This window comes from Pteropus medius, unplaced genomic scaffold (assembly GCF_902729225.1).
Source record: "Pteropus medius unplaced genomic scaffold, Ma_sr-lr_union100, whole genome shotgun sequence".
Lineage (NCBI taxonomy): Eukaryota > Metazoa > Chordata > Mammalia > Chiroptera > Pteropodidae > Pteropus > Pteropus medius.
The window spans coordinates 16,062,989-16,082,330 of record NW_024349798.1 but is presented as its reverse complement, the minus strand read 5'-3'; the positions used below and the strand labels follow the sequence as shown (position 1 = coordinate 16,082,330).

The following is a 19,342-nucleotide window of genomic DNA, read 5'->3' as shown; positions in this document are numbered from 1 at the left end:
CTCCAATCACATTACACTAGCGAAAATGCCTCTTCTTTTACTGCAATCCTTTCTTGGTGAGAAATCCCCGGACCAAACCCTTCCCAGGGCTCTCTCCCTTACTATAATCCTAACTGCCACCTTCCACGCAAATAACATTTGGTAACAAGACTTTCTTTCTTATATATAAGACCGTCCCAAAGTAGGTGAAACCCACAGTCCTTAGGTGCAAAGCTGGCTGATGTAACTGAATTGCAAGACTGCGTGTGCATTCTGGTGCCAACGCTCTGTTTGAAGTGCAGGACGTGTGGCTGGATTTTACTCTGTTTTGGAAAGAGATCGGCGGAGGCCATGGGTCTAGGTCAGTGATTCTCAATCAGGGCAATTCTGTCTCCTGGTAGCAGATTTCACAATATCTGGAGGCATTTTTGGTTTCCACGACTTGGGGCAAGGCGTGCAATATTGGCATCTATTAAGTAGAGGCCAGAGAGGCTGCCAAACATCCTACAATGCCCAGGACAGCTTCTCAAAAAAGAGAATTATCTGACCCCAAATGTCAATGGCAGCGAGGTTGAGAAATCACACTCTATAAGAAGTCATCTCGGGCAATACTGTCAGATAGAACTTTCTATGATGGAATTATTGCGTGCCTGCACTGTCCAATATAGCAGCCACTAGGCACATGTATCTATTGAGTACTTAAAATGTGGCTGGTGCAACCGAGGAACTGAATGTTCAATTTTAATTAATTTTAATATAAATAGCAATAAGTGGCTATACTGTACCTTGCAAGTCTAGGGAAGGATAGAAACTAATGGAACTCCAATATCCAAAGCTTTTCTGGTCAGTGTGCGTCGGGGAGCATCAAGCCAGGGTGCCCATGAGAGTCATTTGGGAGCTTGCTGGACACGGGGGCCTGTGGATCAGCATGTGACCAACTTATCCCAGTTTGCCCAGCACCTTTTCAGTTTTGACACTAGATGTTCTGTGTTCTTGGAACCTGGGGAAACCACCCTAGCTCTGGTCCCGTTTCCAGAGGTTTTGATTCAGTGTTCTGGGGTGGGACCTGGGAATTTGCCTTTTTATCAGATTTCTCTGGTGACTTTTCTATGCACCAAGGTTTGGGAATCATCGCAGATTTGCAGGTTAAAGGAGGTGGCAAAGAACAGGTGGAGAGGTAGGAGAGAAAAAGGTGGATTCGTGGATTGCAGCTCCGTGCCTTCCTGCCTGGCTGAAATGCCCCAACCATTCCCAGAAGAAGGAGGAACCCTCTCTGGGACGGCTGAAGACAACACGGGGTGTACATCACAGCTCTTGCACCCACGGAGACCTACTAGAAGGAATGGGCTTCTCCACTACCCAGGAAAGGACTCTGCTTCCTGGAGACCTGCAGTCTATGGAACTCCTCCTATTCCCTTCCCACTGTCCACGTGCTCAGAATCCTGCCAAGAGCAGTGAAAAATGATAAACCCTAACGCCTTCTGTGGCGAGGCATCCTCACCTTTTTCTACTACTGGGTCTCAGAAAGGGAGGAGGGGGCAGGTAAAGGCAGTAAAGCAGGGTTGAGCCTTATTCACACCCTGTGGTTCTAGGTCTGTGTCAAGCCTGCCTCTGTTAGAAAAAACAGAACCTTCTTCTGGATCCACCTCTGGGACTAGAAGCTTAATTCTTAGTCAGACTAATTCAGATCCTCATAATATAATAGAGTCCTTATAAAACTTAAACAAACACTATGTAACACAACCTAAGTAGTATTTTCCTGGTTCACAGACAGGCAAAGAGGAGCAGAAACCAATGATAACAAAATATGCATGTGCCAGACACAGAGATAAGAACCTGACAAGTGTTAACCCATTCAGTCATCACCATGGCCTTAACGATAGGTGCTATTATTACCCTCGTTTTTCTGAGAAGGCACAGAGAGGCTAAGTAACTTGGCTGGGAAACAGAGCCAGTAAGGAGGGGAGCTTGGTAGAAATCCAGGCAGACCGATTCCAAAATTGGCATCATTGTGCTTTATAGTTTCCAAAGACATGCCGGAAACTTGCTGGAGGTTGGACAGCTTGTCCATATTCAGGGCTAGACCCTGGGTCTGCAGAACTCCAAGTCCTGGATGCCTTCGCTGAGCCACATGAAAAATTCGATTTGTCTTTGGTCACATGACAAATCTTTTGAAGTCACTCAAGAGGAAGGAACAATTTGCTAAATCTCACTTTATGTTCAGTACATAATGAATGAAATTGCAATCTCATTCAAGATGGTGGACTGAGCCTGTGGGGCAGAACTCTGCTCCCTCTTAGAGTCTCAGTGAAGTTACAGAAAAGGTATATAAAGGGGAATAAACCTATATGATGTAAAGAACAAAGCAAGGCGAAGGCAGCCATTGGACTAGAGATGATAATCAATTCTCAAAAGACAGAAAGTGGGTGGGTGCATGGATGGATAAGCCAGGGTGGAAGAAACTAGATCAGAACAGGCCCCAGGGGAAGAGGTAGAACATTCTGCCGCGCTCAGGGTCAAGAAGGTGCTAAGCATGGGGCAGGCAGGTAGGGATCACCCACACAGGCTAGGCAGCAGTCATTAGGGTATGAGATCTTGCTACAGAGCGAGTACGTTGCTTCCATCCTGGTACTTACTGGGGGCCTTTTGATTTTAGCACGGATACCAGATAGTAAGTAATATACCCTTACCCAAAGGGAGATCTGGCCTTTGCCCTCGGCTCCTGGAAGGTCATCTCCAAGCCCTTAGTTATGAGGAAAACTGACTTTTAAACTAAAATCCCGTGCCCAGCCAAACTACAAACTCAGGTTTGAGGACAAAAATAGATACGTGGGCAGATAGGCAAAGCGTAAGACAGTTTATCGCCCGTGAACTTCTTCGTTTAAAAATTGCTTGAGGATAAGCTGAAGCAAGACAAACAAAGTATTTGAGAGACAGGACAGGAAGACATTTCATGAGACATTGGAAAGAAATCGCAGGATAATAGCTGTGCGACAGGCCTGAACAGCAGTCAGTCCAAATCATGCCATCTCACAATGAGGATGAGCAGGAACCTGAGTGACCTCAGGGACGTGGCGAAGGCTGTGTCTGTTTTCTCTGCTGATAAGAACAGATGAAAGACAGATAGAAGCTCCAAGCCATCTCCCAAAACCCAAATGAGGAAGTCATGACCTGGATACGAAATAACTAAACTCTGACCTGACCGCGTCAGTAAGGCAGCTCATGAAAAGGAGACCCAAGTCACCGGGATTTTTAGAATCAGATTCCTTCAGAGCTCAGATTTAGTAACAATTACAGGTCTCTCTTTCTTTTTCTTCATGTCATAAACATTATGTCAGGCATTATTTCAGGCTTCTAGTAATACAATAGTGGTCATCATGGCCCTGCAGAGTATTAGAGTAGTGAATTTTTTTCTAGAAGGTAATATTTTTGTGAACTCATACATTTTCTTGGTTTTATACGCAAGGAATGTTTTTGGTTTATGTAAAAGACTAGTCTTTTAACTGAGTGAAGAAGAAACAGAAAATGTGAACCACCTGGTTACTACCAACGAAATCGAATCGGTAATCAAAAAACTTCCAAAAAATGAAAGTCCTGGGCTGGATGGCTTCGTAGGTGAATTTTACCAAACATTCAAAGAAGAAATAACGCCAATTCTTCTCAAACTATTCGAAAAAATTCAAGAGGAGGGGAGGCTCCTAAACTCATTTTCTGAGGCCACCATTAGAAGCCTGATTCCAAACCAGACAAAGATACTATGAAAAGAGAAAACTATAGGCCGATGTCCCTAATGAACATCGATGCAAAAATCCTCGAAAAAGTATTAGCAAACCGAATTCGGCAATACATTAAAAAGATCATACACATGATCAAGTCGGATTAATTCCTGGAATGCAAGGTTGGTTCAATAGCCACAACTCAATTAACGTGACACACCACATTAACAAATCGAAAAATAAAAGCCATGTGATCATATCAATAGATGCATTAAAAGCGTTTGACAAAATCCGGTATCCGCTTATAATAAAAAACTCTCAGCAAACTGGGAACATACCTCATGATAACAAAGGCCATATATGACAAACCTACAGCTAACATCCTACTCAACGAGAAAAAGCTAAAAGCATTTCCCTTAAGATCAGGAACAAGACAAGAATGTCCACTTTCACCATTTCTATTCTACATAGTATTGGAAGTCCTGGCTGTAGCAATCAGACCAGAAAGAGAAATAAAAGACATCCAAATTGGAAACTAAGAAATAAAACTATCATTATTTGCAGATGACATGATACTATAGAGAGAGAGCTCTCAAGAATTTTGCCAAAAAAACTGTTCTAACGTTTATAAAAATACAGAAATATCACCCAGTCTTTTATTTATTTCCCTATAAATAAGAAGTGTATTTCCTAGAAATGACCCTCCCTCAGCTGGGTTATCTCCTGGAACATTGACCCTTACGTGGCTGGAAAACAGTCTATTTCCTACCATTCCTTTCTGGGAACTCATAGCAAACATAGAGTGAATCACTGAACTTGAAGAAAGATGTTTAAACCTTGACCCTGACTCTGTGATCTGGCAGAGTAATTATTAAGTATAAAGACAGCACCATTGACTCAGTACTTCCTTGAGCACCGGGCACTCTGCGATGCCCTTCCCATGCATTAGTAATCGAATCGTCAAGCAGTCTTATGGAAAGGATTTATTAGCCTCACTTTACGATGATTACAGTGAGGCCCAGAGAGTTTAAGTAATTTGCCCAAGGTCACACAGCCAAATAGAGGCAGAATGGGCTTCGAATACCTGCTTCTCTGAACTTTGATCATCATCATCATCATCAGAGGAAGAAGAGAAATACGAGAAGAGGAAGAGGAGTTAGAGGGAACATTTATTGCGTGCTTACAATGCACCGTATTTTCTTATTAGCCCTAATATCCAGCCTTAGAGGTGGGAGCTCTTAGCATGTTACCCCTTGAACAGACAAGCAACCTGAGGCCAGAAAACCACAGTAACTCACCCAGGGTTCTCTTAGGTAGGACTCAGGGAAGCCCAGATTCCAGCTGAGGCGGACAGCTCTTGAGATTTCCCTTGCAGCTGATACGTGCTCCCTTATCTCCCATCTTCCAATAGTCATTCTTTCCTCTAACAAATATTTACTGTGCATCTTCCTGTACCTGGCATCTGGTGATAAGCTACCAAACAGCCCCAGTTTCTGTCCTCCCATGACACGTTCCCAAGGGTTCCCCGTCATTTCTATGTCCCCATCTCTCCTTCAAAGCACCCTCCTTTACCTGTAGGAACGTGCTTATGTTTCCTCTCCACTCTGCAGAGACGGTGGGTCCTCTCTTTTTTTACTGACCCATCTTTTTCTGCCTTAAAACACAGCCCCGTTTATTTCTTAGTTACACTGCTGGGCTCCCAGGGAGGGGATGTTTACCAGCTTGTGACAATTTTATGCCACCAGGATTACCATGTCGCCCTTCGCCGGCCAATGAATAACTGGGTCTCACTCTTTAAACGCAGATTAGATCTCAACCCCCAGCATCCTGGCTGTGCCACGACCTCTGTGTGCTGGGTTCGCGAAGAAGCCCTAACTCAGGGTCCCAATTGTGTATTTCTTTCTTCTTGAACCCCAACCCCTCCCTCTCATTAACGGGTTGCTCTTTGGTTTGTTTTTTGTGTTCTGTGTGGTTTTTTGCATCAGTGCAATAAAAGGAACAAAGTCCTTTCTAGAGATTATTTCATTCTTGGATATCATGAGGAAGTAAGTAGCATTGGCTGGGTTGTCCCTCTACCCCCGCTCCCCGCAGAGCGAGGCAGAATGGAAAGAGACTTTTTGTTTGTTCAGTAGAACAATCTTCTGGAACACGATGCTCCACGAGATACCCTCCAGCCCTGGTCACCTTATTCTGCATATTCAGCCTCTGGGGCAACATTCAGACCTTACGGGTTGAATTTCACAGTTAGGATGGCACGTCCCTTCCAAGGATAAAGGACAGGCACCAGCCTACATCTCAAGGCAGGCTGACTTAAATCAAACCCTGACTGTGGCACTTTAGGACTCTACTGCTCTGAAATGGCTCTACCCTTCTGAACCTTGATTCCCACCCCCATCTGCAAAATGGGGACAATAGGCTCTACCTCCCGAGAGTGTTGGTAAGGGCAAAATGGGTTAACCTTTGAGAAAGGGTGGACCATTTCAATGCTCAGGTTATTAACAGCCACCTAAAACTCAAGTTCCCAGAGAGACCCCCCAGGCAATGGATAATCCTCCACATGGTTATCTCTGAGAAGAAGACTGTGTATTCAGATGGAAAGATGAATGTAGATAATCCAGGGCTGGGTAAGATTTTATATTTTTACAAGTGCCAGAATAAATGAGTTCCGTTTCCTATGGCATTTGAATCTGGGTGGGTATCATTTAAAAGAAGAAAGTCCTATTTCTATAATTCACGAGAAGAATTGGAGGCCTACGGTTACTGTTCCCAGCCTTTCATGTATTAGCATCCCCAGTAAATGCTTTTTTGAAAGAAAAGACAGAATTTCCCCCTATGGTAGAGACAGAGATTTGCTTTATAAATTCTACGATCAAAGGAAAGGTCTTAAAGTGAGAGGAAGTGGGTGGTGATCTCCAGAAGATGGTTCGATTTGCCCCAAGGACTTATTCCTGGGGCGAGATGACAATACCTGGCAGTATGTGACGCACGGAACACCTGGATTGCAGAGTCCTGCCTGCTAATCAGTGTGGAGCTGAGCCAAATTGGAGTCTGGGGCAAAAAGACAAATCGATAGTTCTTTTATAGGGTTGAGTCAAGATTTGTCAACATTAGCACTATTGACATTTTGGGTCAGATAATTCTCTCTTGCGAGGAGCAGTACTCTTGGAGGATGTTTAGCAGCATCCCTAGCTTCTTTCTGTCCCTTGGATGCTACTAAGATGCTCCCCATCACCGCCCCAACAAGCTGCAACAACCAAAAATGTCTCCAGAAACCGACAAACGTCCTCTCGGAAGCAAAATTACCCCAGTTGATAGCCGCTGCTATGAATTATATATTCCATGAACTTTGGATAGTATATTCCGGCTTCCCATTACATAAGCAAAGGAAAGTAGTGGGTCAGCATTTTCCTCTAGGAAAGTTTTCCTTCTCCTTCTTTTCTCCGCTTCTAGAAACTATACCGTATTTTTACATATTGTGGTTTGTGAAACATATTCTGTCCTACAAATTGTAAATATGTTTCTTCCTTTGCCTGCAGGTGGACTGTAAACTGGCAAGTGAGGTTGCTTCTGAAGTGAGGAACTCGGGGGCAGGGGACAGACACTAAGGGAGACATTGTTCTATATGTGCTTAGTCATCTTTTGGATTTGATACCATGCGGAAAAGTAGCATTCAAATAATAAATTAAATTTTGAACATTTTCTGCTCTGAATTATACACAATTTGGATAGTGTGATCTCATTTTGTTAAAGACAACTTTTAAAAAATCGCTATTATTATATCCGGGGGAGGGAGAGGAAACCTAAAGGAACATACATGAAACTCTACACAATGATTCTCACCAGGGGATGAAATTGCGGTTTCTGATATCCTAGGCAAATATTTTTCTAAGGCATAAAGTTTGAAAGTAACCGGCATATGCATTAAACGTTATCCGATAAAACAATAGGAAGAGTAAAAGAAAAAGAGAACTATTTCCAAGGTCACTGGGGAACCCTTAAAGTTTTGGAAGTGAAGAAGAGAGAGAACCTTCTGGAAGCAGCAGATACTGGGAGGAGCCCTAACACAGGAAACAGCGATCCTGGATAGGAAGAGGCAACGGGTTCTGGGCACGGCAAGCGCGAGGCATGAATTAAGGTGGAGGCAGTAAAATAGAATGAGCAGTTGCCAGAGAAGAAAGGACAGCTCTGCGTCATTGGACAGATTCTTCATTTCCCTGAGCCTCATTATCCTCAGCTGTGAAATGGAGACACTCAAAACATATATCAATGGCTGATGTTTATGATGACATTGTTCTTATCACCATATATTGATTGTATTTCATCTTCACCAGTAGCCCTGTGAGTTAGGTATTTTACAATCATCCCATTTCACCGATTCGAAGCACAGAGAGGTTAAGTAACTTGGCCCAAGGTCACACAGCTAAAAAAAAAAGGACTAGAAGCAGGATTGGAACCGAGGTTGCCTGGCTCTGGAGCATGGGTTCCATAGATCACTGGAGCTGGAGCTTAGCCCGCTGCCTGGCACAGAGCAAGCAGGACAAATGTTAACAACTCGAATGACAATAAAAGGTTAAGATCCCTACCCCCGACCACGCACCTACATCAAAGGATAGAGTTCCCTAAACAGAGAGCACAATGCCCTTCCCAACACATGCCAGCTTTACTGTCTCCAAGAACGGCCTGGCACACTTCAGGACAGCACCTGCCCCATCCGAACACAAAACTCCAAGGCTTTGACAGGTGGGGATCCCTGGAAGGAGACTCTCTAGACGAGAAGAGGTTCAAGGAAAAGCCACGTTACGTAATCCTCTTTGGAGAGTTTTACCTGCACTGCAGCAGATGCTAATATGCCAGGAATGGAAAGAAGCATCAAATAATACAGAGGCAACAATAGCTGCCATGTATTATTATGTTCCAGACCCTGTGCTAAATGCCGTCTAGACCTAAGTTCAGATTTCCCTTCCAACAAGCCTATGAGGTCCTGTCACTGTGCCCATTCAACGGATCAGGGAACTGAGGCCGTAGTCTCAGAGCTACTATGTGCCAAAGTCTCAGAGCTGGGAACGACTCAGAGATGGTATCTGAACCCAGGTCTAGCGAGTATAACCACGGCATAACTGTCCTTGCCACCTGAATTCCTCCTCCCAAAAGCCTCACTTGCCAACAGGAAATCAAAAAGTGGAGAGGACTTGGCGCCCTCTTTGTACAGCAAAAGGGTAGCAGGTCCTTGGGACCTCCTCCCTGTACACTAGATGGAGAGGAGGCCACCTGGTGACACCCCTTCCTTTGCACTGAGCTTGGGGGGGCTTTTCAGGAATGTCCCACAGAGCAAACAAGAGCCTGCTTCTGAGGACTACACAGAGGCAGGAAAGCTTCTTGGTCACCTCCTCCCCCTGCCACGTCCACTGTCCTCTCCTGTCTCCTCTAGATGGACAAGTCTGCTGTGCCATGCCCTCTGCTCTTCAAGTGGGCAGTCAGCATTCACTATACCAATATTTATTGAGCACCTGCTATGTGCCAGCACCGTGCTGAGTGCTTTATTTAATCTGGACAAAGACTGTATGGAGTAGATATCATTACTGTCCTGGTCTTAGATATAAGGAAACAGGCACAGAAAAGTTGAAAAACTTGCCACATTTGCCCTACCAGGAAGTGACGGAACCTGGATTGGATGTCAAGACCATATACTTCAGGGTCAAATAGACCTAGGTTCAGGTTCAGGTTCATGTTGATTCCTCTACCAACCATGCGTGTAACATCCCATGAGCTACCTGACCTCTTTTAACATCAGCCTCCTCATCAATCACGTGGGACTAGCAGGAATTATTATAAGAATAAAAAGTAATTTGACTTCCTAGGTCCAAATCCTACTGTTATAAGAATAAAAAGTAATTTGACTTCCTGGGTCCAAATCCTACTGTTTCCATCTAACTGCTGTGGGCAAGTTACTTAACCTGCCTGAGCCCGCATCTCCTCATGAGTAAAATGGGACCCGGAGACCTATCTGAGGAAATTATCCCAGGACAAAAAAAAACTATTCGTTCAGTAAGTATTTATTGGGCATCTAGTATGTGCCAGGCACAGGGGCTATTATCTGCAAACAAAACAGGAAAAAAAAAATCCTATCCTTGTGAAGTGTACACTCTGGTGGAGAGACACATACGTGCGCCCGCTCAGTTAGAAGTTAGACCACACAGCAACCCGCTGGCTGGGTACTACTACTGTGCCCATTTTACAGACAGAGACAAGGAGATCTCAGAAGCTTCATGTCCCTACTTCCCTTTACCCTTCTAGGGAATAGTGGGACCTGGATTGGACATTTATGTCCAGTCTTCGGAATTTGACTTCCTGGGTCCAAATCCTACTGTTTCCATCTAACTGCTGTGGGCAAGTTACTTAACCTGCCTGAGCCCGCATCTCCTCATGAGTAAAATGGGACCCGGACACCTATCTGAGGAGATTATCCCGGGACAAAAAAAAACAACATTTAACATCTAGGAAGATACCTGGGACAGTCTTCCAAAAGCCTGACCCCAGCACACAGATATCCTGTGGGGGATGTCCTGTTTTTAGTTCCTTTTTTTTTTTTTTTCATAGAGGTGGAACCTGGCTCCCAGAGAGTGTTAAGTAACTTGCCCAGAAGCGTACAGCGCATAAACGACTCCAAAGCCCGCGCCCAGAACCACGTCCGTGGGTAGAGAAAAATTCGCCAGGTCCTGCATCGTTGACACAGCGCCCCCGATCCATGGGTGCAATTATCCTTTCTCCCCTGCAGCTCCGGGCGGGCTGAATGGGGGCGACAGATTGTGTGCTCCCCTCGGAAGCTTTCCTAGCAGGAGGTCAGCGGGAGGCTGCCCAGAGCTGGAGCCAGCCATCGCCTGGGTCCCCCCAGGCTCGGATTCCCGCTACATTTCCCGTACCCCATCCCGGCTCGCTCCCGCTACCCCGCCACGACTGCCACCCTTGGCCACCCCGCTGAGACGCCCTGTTCTTGCCATTCATCCCTTCTCAGAGCCGGAAAGGGGGCTCTGCAAGATACCTGGGAAGACTGTCCCAGCGCTGGTCCCAGGATCTGGCGAACAGCTTCACCTCCCAGCACCTGTCGCGTCTCCTGCACCTGGCACTCTCGTCGCCGCCCCGTCTGGTCGTCCGCGGGGCATGTCCCGGACCCCGGCCTGGGGCAGCCCGTAGGCTGCGCGTCCTGGCTCCGGGGCTGGACTTCCTGCCCGGGAGACTGATAGCTTTCTCCTTGGAATCGAGCCAAGTTCCTGTTTGTATACCTGTTGGCATACCTCTATTCACTGCCCGGGTCCGCATTCATCCTTTCCTTCCATCCGGGAAACCTTACCAAGCACTCACCAGATGCAGGGCGCCACAGGCTCCCAGAGGACCCAGACGGCGCTCAGGCTAAGGCTGCGCTCTCCAAAGCTTTGGCCACTAGCCACACACGGTTATGAAGCACTTGAAATTGTGGCTCCACCGAACTGAGATATTTTTAAGACGTAGGACCAAAACGAACAAACAAAATTCACTTATAAATTCTAAAAGGATTGCATATTAAAATAATATTTTGGACATAGTTTGTTAAGTAAAATATATTATTAAATTTGGTATCATCTGTTTCTCTTTTTCTAAAATATAGCTACTAGACAACTTAAAATCCTATCTCCTATTACACTTCTATTGGATAGTATTGATTTGGGGCAGGAACCCATAAGGTGTTCCCAAATATTTCTCCCAGTTCTATCTAGAATTTCTTCAGCCCTTCCTTACTTCCTTCAGGAAATATTTGGGGAAGACCTAGTATGCACCAGCCACAGCGCTAGTGTTAGATTTGCAAACTCTGGAGCTTCTCGCATGACATCTGAAACTGTCCACGCCTCCCCCCCCCTGCCCCCGCCCCACGCACACACACATAGAGGATGAAGAAAGAGTCACACGATTCTGGATGGGTAAGTGGCAGGTTAACAATGAAGGGAAATTACTTACAAGACCACAAGATGAATAGATCACCACACCCACCAGCCAGAAATCTTGCTTTTCCAGAGATCTTAACTAGGTTCCGTCACACGTACCGGTTTAGATGGTGTTAACAACACGTTGCTCTCTCAAAGCTGCATCCTTGAAACTGCTCTTAGTGTGGGCAGAACTTACATTGCAAGGACAGAGAAGGAACTGAGGAGTTCTTGATTGCTGGGGTCCAGCAGTTTGGTCAATTGTCAGTCACGTCATCTCAATGACTTCTCCCTACAGTTAGACATGGGGAGAACAGAGTGGTGAGCAAAACAGATACTGTCCTTGGTTTAATAGAGCTAACAGGTCAGGTGAGAGAAGACCGTTAAATAAAATGTATGACAACTAGTGTCAACAGGAGTTCCTAACCTGGTGTGTGGTAAAAGGAGAAACTTTATTCAGGTAAACAATTTGCAAACCGAAGAAATACCCCCGCTGATAAAAAATCAAAAATGGCTTGCCCCACACTAAGGAGAAGCTTTTTATAGAGAAAGTTCCCACTCTGGTTCTCGATTGGTCAATTTATTTTGCAAATGAGGAATCAAAATTTGCGCAGTCTGACTGGTCCGATTCTTGTGTTCTGATTGGTCATTGTAGAGTCACTCTGATTGGTCAGTATAGATGCACATGATTGGACAGGGCAGGTCTCAGCCTATTGGTTAAAAGATGATACCAGGAACTTCCTTATAAAATTGACTCCTTGGCAGCTCAGTCTGCGGCTTTTCCCTGGAATGTAGACTGTATGAGAGACGCCTGTCAGCAATGACTCCTAGACCCTAGCTATAAATTTGTGCCCAGTTAACCCACGGAGTCCTTCTTAACTGATATATTCCTTTTTGAAGTTCACACTAGAAGCGGCAACCTAAGGAATGGGGAAAAATATTTGCAAGTCATATATTGATAAATTGTTAATATCTAGAATATATTTTTAAAACTCCTGTAACTCAACAACAAAAAACAAATAACCAGATTTAAAAAATAGTCAAAAGACTTGAAGAGACATTTCTCCAAAGAAGATATAAAAATGGCCAACAAGCACACAAAAAGATGCTCAACTTCACTAATTACAAGAGAAATGCAAAGCAAAACCATGATGAGGTATCACCTCCTATCCATTTGGATGATTACTATTAAAAAAATAAATGTTAGTGAGAATGTGGAGAAATTAAATCCTTTGTATACTATTGGTGAGAATGCAAAGTAGTGCAGCCATGAAGGAAAACAGTTTGGAAATCCTTAAAAAATTAAAAATATCGATCTCACTTCTGGGTACACATCTAAAATAATTCAAAGCAGGATCTCAGAGAGATACTTTGTATACTCAGGTTCATGGCAGCATTATTTACAATAACCAAGAGGTAGAAGCAACCCAATGTCCATCGACAGATGAACAGATAAGGCACATGTGGTATATACAAACAATGGAACATTAGGCAACTTTTAAAAAGATAGAAATTCTGATATATGCTACTACATAAACGAACCTCAAGGGCATTATGCTAAGCAAAATTAGCCAGTCACAAAAAGGCAAGTAATGTGTCATTCCACTCATATGGAGTATCTAAAGTAGTCAAAAACATAGAAACAGAAAGTAGAAAGGGCTGGGAGGAAGGAAGCTGGGCGGAATTAGTATTTAATAGGTATAGAGTTTCAGTTTTCCAAGAGGAAAGAGTTCTGGAGATCCGTTGTACGATATACTTAACACTACTAAACTGTACACTTAAAAATGGTTAAGATGGTAAATGTAATGCCATGTGTTTTTTTGTTTGTTTGTTTGTTTGTTTTTTGCAGAGGGAGCCGCCCATGCAAAGACCCTGGGGCAACGGGGCACATGGTAAGTCTGAATTGATTTTATATGGTGCCATTCTAAGTTTCTTGCTTCATTAATCCAGTCAATGATAATGATGACAATTGCCAATGTGTACAAAATTAATTCACTTTGTTAATTTCTTAATGAACATAAATGTTAAGTACAGGGATTCTGAACCAGACAACTTGGGTTCAGATTCCAGCTCTGCTATGTCCTTATTAGCTTCATAATCTTGGGCAAATTACTGACTTGCTGTGCCCCAGTTTCTGCATCTGTAAAATGGAAGCAGTAACACAGAGCTCTTATGAGGCTCTAAGGAGGTAGCATGACCGGTGAGTTACGTGATAGAGTGCTTGCCACACCGTAAGGACGACACAAGCACCTGTTAAATAAAATAAAATACAATGTAATTACACACCACTACGCTAACCACTTTACACGCTACGATACAATGCGAAACCGGTCACAAATTCCTCCCATCCCTGTACGCATATCCTTTTGCAAATGTAACCTTGCAGAATCAGAATCCATCTTCCCACATAAAAGTAGGGTGCATCCCAAACCAACAAGGCTAAAATCGATCCGTAGGGGTCCCCCCTTCCACCCTATTCCTCCCACAATCTCCCCTCTCAGGAAATGGCAGCTTCGTCTTTCCAGATGGCTGCTCAATTCAGAAACCTTGGAGAAATCATCCATGTCTCTTCTATTTTTACTCTCCTCACATCTGCTCTGTCAGCAAATCCTGATGGTCCAACCTGTAAGTTATGTGCAGAATCTGACCCCTTCTCACTGTATCCACTGCCATCTCCCTGATCCACCATCGTCTGTATCCACCATCGTCTCTTGACCAGTGCCCTGATCTCTCCGCATCCATCGTTGTCCCTCCGCAGTTTATTCTTAAGCCAGCAGGTTGAGTAATGCTGCTAAGGCACAGCCAGATCCCGCCCCTCCTCTGCTCAAACGGTTTCAGTGGCTCCCACCTGACCCAGAGTAATAGCCAAAGTCCCATCACCCTTTTAACTTCATTCATCGCTGCTCCCCACTGGCTCACTCAGCTCCACCACAGGGGCCTTTTCTGTTCTAGAACGCTCCGGCAGTCTTGATCTGGGGCTGTTACACCTGCCCCGTCCCTCAGAAATCTACATAACCCACTCCCTCCTCTCTGTCATAGCAGACTCAGGGAGCCAGCTCTGCTTCCTCGTCCCTCTAGTTACATCTGCATCTTGCCCCCCGCTGTGTACACCTACACAACCCCATGAGGGGGATATTGGGAAAGAGCCACACTCTCTCCAAGAAGCAGTTTTGGATGGGGGACCAGTTAAAACCAGGGGATTTGCCTAGGACCCATTCACTCAATGTAAAAGAACTGTGATTCGGCCATGTCCTCTGGCTTCAGGCTTTGTCTCAGACAGAAAGGCTAAGCGTGCAGTGGTTAGGCAGGGGAGTGTGGATGACCAGGCTGAAACTTGACTCTACCACTCCTTAGCTGTGTGACATTGGGAAAATGGCTAGCCCTCTCTGTGTCTCCATTTTCTCAATCATCAAAGAAGGAAACTAGTAGTACCTACCTCATAGTGTTGTTCTGAGTGTTGAATGAGATGAGATCTGGAATGTCATGATTAGCAGGTTTAAATAACTATATATATATATTAACGTAAACTACTTTGTGATCATTCGAGTACTTTTTTGAGTGGCCCCCAACTGTGCTCAAATTTCTTCGGCTAACCTAAAGGGTAGGACTGGAAAGTATGACTCCAGCTATTCTGAAGTTGGCAAAACCCAGGCGCTTGGTCACTGAGTGCTTTTGAAAACAGAGAGCCTGTGAAAATTTCATAGTAACCAGAAGGCAGGCTCTCCTGGAGCGGAGCTGTTGCCACCCTCCAGAGTCCTCATTATGTCCAAGACACAAATTTATTCTGCCATCCCCTGAGAGGATGGTGTTTACACACTGTAGAGATGCTTGCCATGAATACAAACAAAGGTAGCCAGCCTCTGAGCGTCTGCCAGCCCTGACTACGCGCAGCCCAAGGGCTGCCATCCGCTCAGGCCCGCTCGCCCGCGCCCCCTTGTGGGAAGTCCAGCAGGTGCTGGGAGCCTGAAAGATGTTACTTTTTATTCTTGTGTCTGTGTCATCGGAAACAAGCATACGTTATACGTATTTCTGTAAAGTTGAACAAGCATTATTATTTTCATAAGTTCAAAAGCCATTTAAACAATTGTTTTAAAAGGTAAATATTAAACTGAAAGCTCCACAGCTGATTCTGAGGGGCATCCTAGGTTAAAGACTGAAAGACTATTACCTCAAAAATTGTGACAGTGATATGTAGCTGAAAAGAGTGAAATTACTACCCTTTGGGCCAATAGTAAGAAAGGCTAACTTTTATGGACACCAACTGTATACAGAACATTGGTCTGGAATCCTTTCCATATATTAACACATGTAATTCACACATCCCTGTGAAGTAGGTATTGGTGGCGGCCAGCCTCTAGGATGGCTGTCAACAATCCTTAGAGCAGGAGTGGGGGAGCTCAGGAAGGTGGGGGAATTAAAGCGGGCAGTGGTCGGAGAGGAGGTTGGTGAACTAAGGACGTTTGAGTCTTGTAAGAGGTGGCCAGGAAATGGCTTTCTGGAGGGATACTGTCCCCGGCACATGGTATAAACCTTCTCGAACAACTAACATGGAGAACCAAACAATATACTGACCTAACCCTAAGATAGAGGAGGAATAAGATGAAAGTATTTTATAATGAGATAATAATAACGAAGTAGTAGATGGCTTCTAGAAGAAACATTGCAAAGGCTTCAGCTACAAAAGCAGAGTGACCTAGGAGTGTGGTAGCTACGATGCAAACATCCTGAGCCGCTTTGATTTTCTGAAACAGTGAATAACTCTTGGGAGAATTGGGGACTAAATGATATATATTCTCTTCACACAGCAGCTACATTTTTTGGAAAATTCAGTACATGTGCAAATCATACACGAATGATTGTCTTGTCAAATGGAATTTGTTTCTTGGCTCAGATCATTAGAACAGTTTTTCATTTGCTTTGGCGTCTGCTTGGCTCTCAGACGGTGAGGGTAATGGGGTAACAGGATGTTTGTTGTGTATGGGATCGATCAGCTTATTGTTAGAGAGGAACCTGGCTTTCCCACTTGAATTAAAAGCCAGTAGCATCCCCTATTCACGGTGACTACTAAATTGTCTCCCCACATTTCCAAAATGCTCCCCAGAGGGTGCTATCACCCCAGGTTGAGAAACACTGCTCTAATCTATTTATTTTGCAAATGTGAAATCAGAGGACTCCATGGGCATGATTAGTCTGTGATCACTTAGGACTAGATTATTATTACCGGTTATGCAATGATAAAAATCATAGGATCAGCGTCTTTGTGTTTTCTGTTAAGAGTTCGACCAAGAGAAAACAAACAGATAAAGAACAGGTGTCCTATCCTATGTTTCAAAAGAATAACTTTCACTTCTCAGTGATAAATGTTCCAACTGCGGGGTGAGCCAGGCCTGTACAAGGCAAAGAGACCGTCAGGAGTCAGTCCTTGCCTTGGCAATGGCAGTGATGCTTGGGTCAGGTGATCACCGTGGGGGAAGGACGGAAGAGGGGGATTTTACTCTGCCCCTCTTCTAGAGAAAAGCATGATTCTTTTCTCTAAAAAATGGGTATGGTTTCACAAATCTTGAGTTCACCACCGGGGAGTTCTACATGGCTTACGCGGACTATCATGATCTCAAGGAAATCACAAAGAAGATCGTGATGGGATAGTGAAGCACGTTACAGGCAGTTACAAGGTCATCTACCATCCAGGGAACACAGAAGGACAAGCCCTCGAGATTGACTTCACCCCACCCTTCCCTAGAATCAGGTGGTAGGAGAGCTCGAGAAAGCCCTGGGGGCGAAGCTTCCAGAAACTAACCCTTTTGAAACTGAAGAAACTTGAAAAATTCTTGTCGATATCTGTGTGACAAAAGCTGCTGAATGCCCTCCTCCCTGGACCACAGACTGGCTCCTTGATAAGCCGTGGGGAGTTCCTGGATGCAACACGCATCCATCCTACATCCATCGGTGATCACCCGCAGATAATGAGGTCTTTGGTCACATGGCACTGCTCTAGAGAGGGTCTGACTGACTGCTTTGAGCTGTTTGTCGTGAAGAAAGAAATATACATTCTTTACACAGAGCCGAATGACCCCATGTGGCAGTGGCAGCTTTTCGAAGAACAGGCCAAGCAAGGCCAAGGTCACTGGCAATGATGAGGACATATTCAAAGACGAAAACTTCTGTGCCACCCTGGAGTATGGGTTGTCCCCCACAGCTGGCTGGGGCATAGGCATCGACTGAGTCACCATGTTTTTCACAGACTCCAAAAACATCAAAGAAGTATTTCTATTTCCTGCCATGAAATCAGAAGTCAAGAAGGAAAGTGTAGCAGCTGATACATCGGAAAACACAACAGCTGCACTTGTGTCTAGAAAATAATAATTGCAAGTCACACAACTCAGGCATCTTTGCATTTCTGCAAAAGATCAAGGACTGCAAGGGAGCTCTTATGTGTTGCCATGCATTTGACTATCACGATTTCACCAGAAGAGAGAAAAGAATTTTTTCTACAGCTCGTTACCAAATAAACTGTCTCTCTCTCTATACATACACATATTCTCATTTTTTCTTTACTCCAGTGGTAGTTTACCTAATATACTTCCTCTGCACCTTGCTTTTTCCACTCAATTATACCCTTCTGTGGACAGAACTTTCTATATGTCTACACATAGAGCTATTTAATAGTTGGAGGTATGTGTCAAAATTTATTTAACTGGGCTCTTTTCTATGGAGATTTGGGCTGCTTCTGGTCTTTCGCTATTATAAACAACATTACAAGGGTTATCCTTGTACGAATGTCATTGCTGGTGTTGCAGAATTTAAAGTTTTTATGTAGTTGAATTTATCATGCTTTGGACTACTGGGTTCGTGTCAAACTTAGTAAGACCTTTCCCTCTCTGATACTTAAAAAAAAAAACCCCACTTTTTAAAAATTAGTATTTTTAAATTTTCAGTTATAGTTTGGCATACATAACCTGCTTTTTTTTTTAGTACTGCTTTATAGTTTTGATTTTCATTACTATCTTTGCTTGTATTTTCTTTTGTGTAAAGTGTGATGCTGGCATCCAGGTTCGCCCCCCACTCCCCAGATGCTCTGCTCAGGCACTTCAGGTGATTGTCCTCTGCACAGCTGGGGACCTAGCTCTATGTCCCCATTTTATAGGTGAGAAAACAGGCTCAGAGAAGTTAAGCCAGGTGGCCTAGATCACTCAGAAAATAATTGGAAACTTGGTATTAGAACCAAGTGATCCCACTCTTCACTACAATTAAAATAGCCTTTGAGCTGGGAAATGACTTTTTATTAAAAAAAATTAACTTTCTGTGTTGGAATAGTTTTAGAGTTACAGAAAAATTTTGAGAAGGGTACAGAAGAGCTTTCTTACACCTTGGGCTGTTTCTCTGATTCTGTCGTCTTACATCAGTCAGTATGGTACGTTTCTCATAGTAGGTGAACCAATATCAACATATAACCAATATCAACATATTGTCATTATCTGAAGTTCACACTTTATTCCGGTTTGCTTACTTGTTACTTTTTTTCTGTTTCCACATTCCCATCCTGGCTCCCATATTACGTTTCAGTGGTTATGTCCCCTTCAACTCTCCTCTTGGCTGTGACGGTTTCTCAGACTTCCTTTATTTTGATGACCTTGAGAGTTTTGGGGAGTTGATCGGATATCCTATAGAATGTCCCTCGATTGGGGTTTTGTC

At 44.2% G+C, this 19,342-nt stretch overlaps 1 pseudogene; it reads left to right on the top strand.

Annotated features, from left to right (window-relative positions):
- Positions 1-11,617: 11,617 nt before the first annotated feature.
- Positions 11,618-18,010, top strand: LOC120620519 (lysine--tRNA ligase-like; annotated as a pseudogene).
- Positions 18,011-19,342: the final 1,332 nt, after the last annotated feature.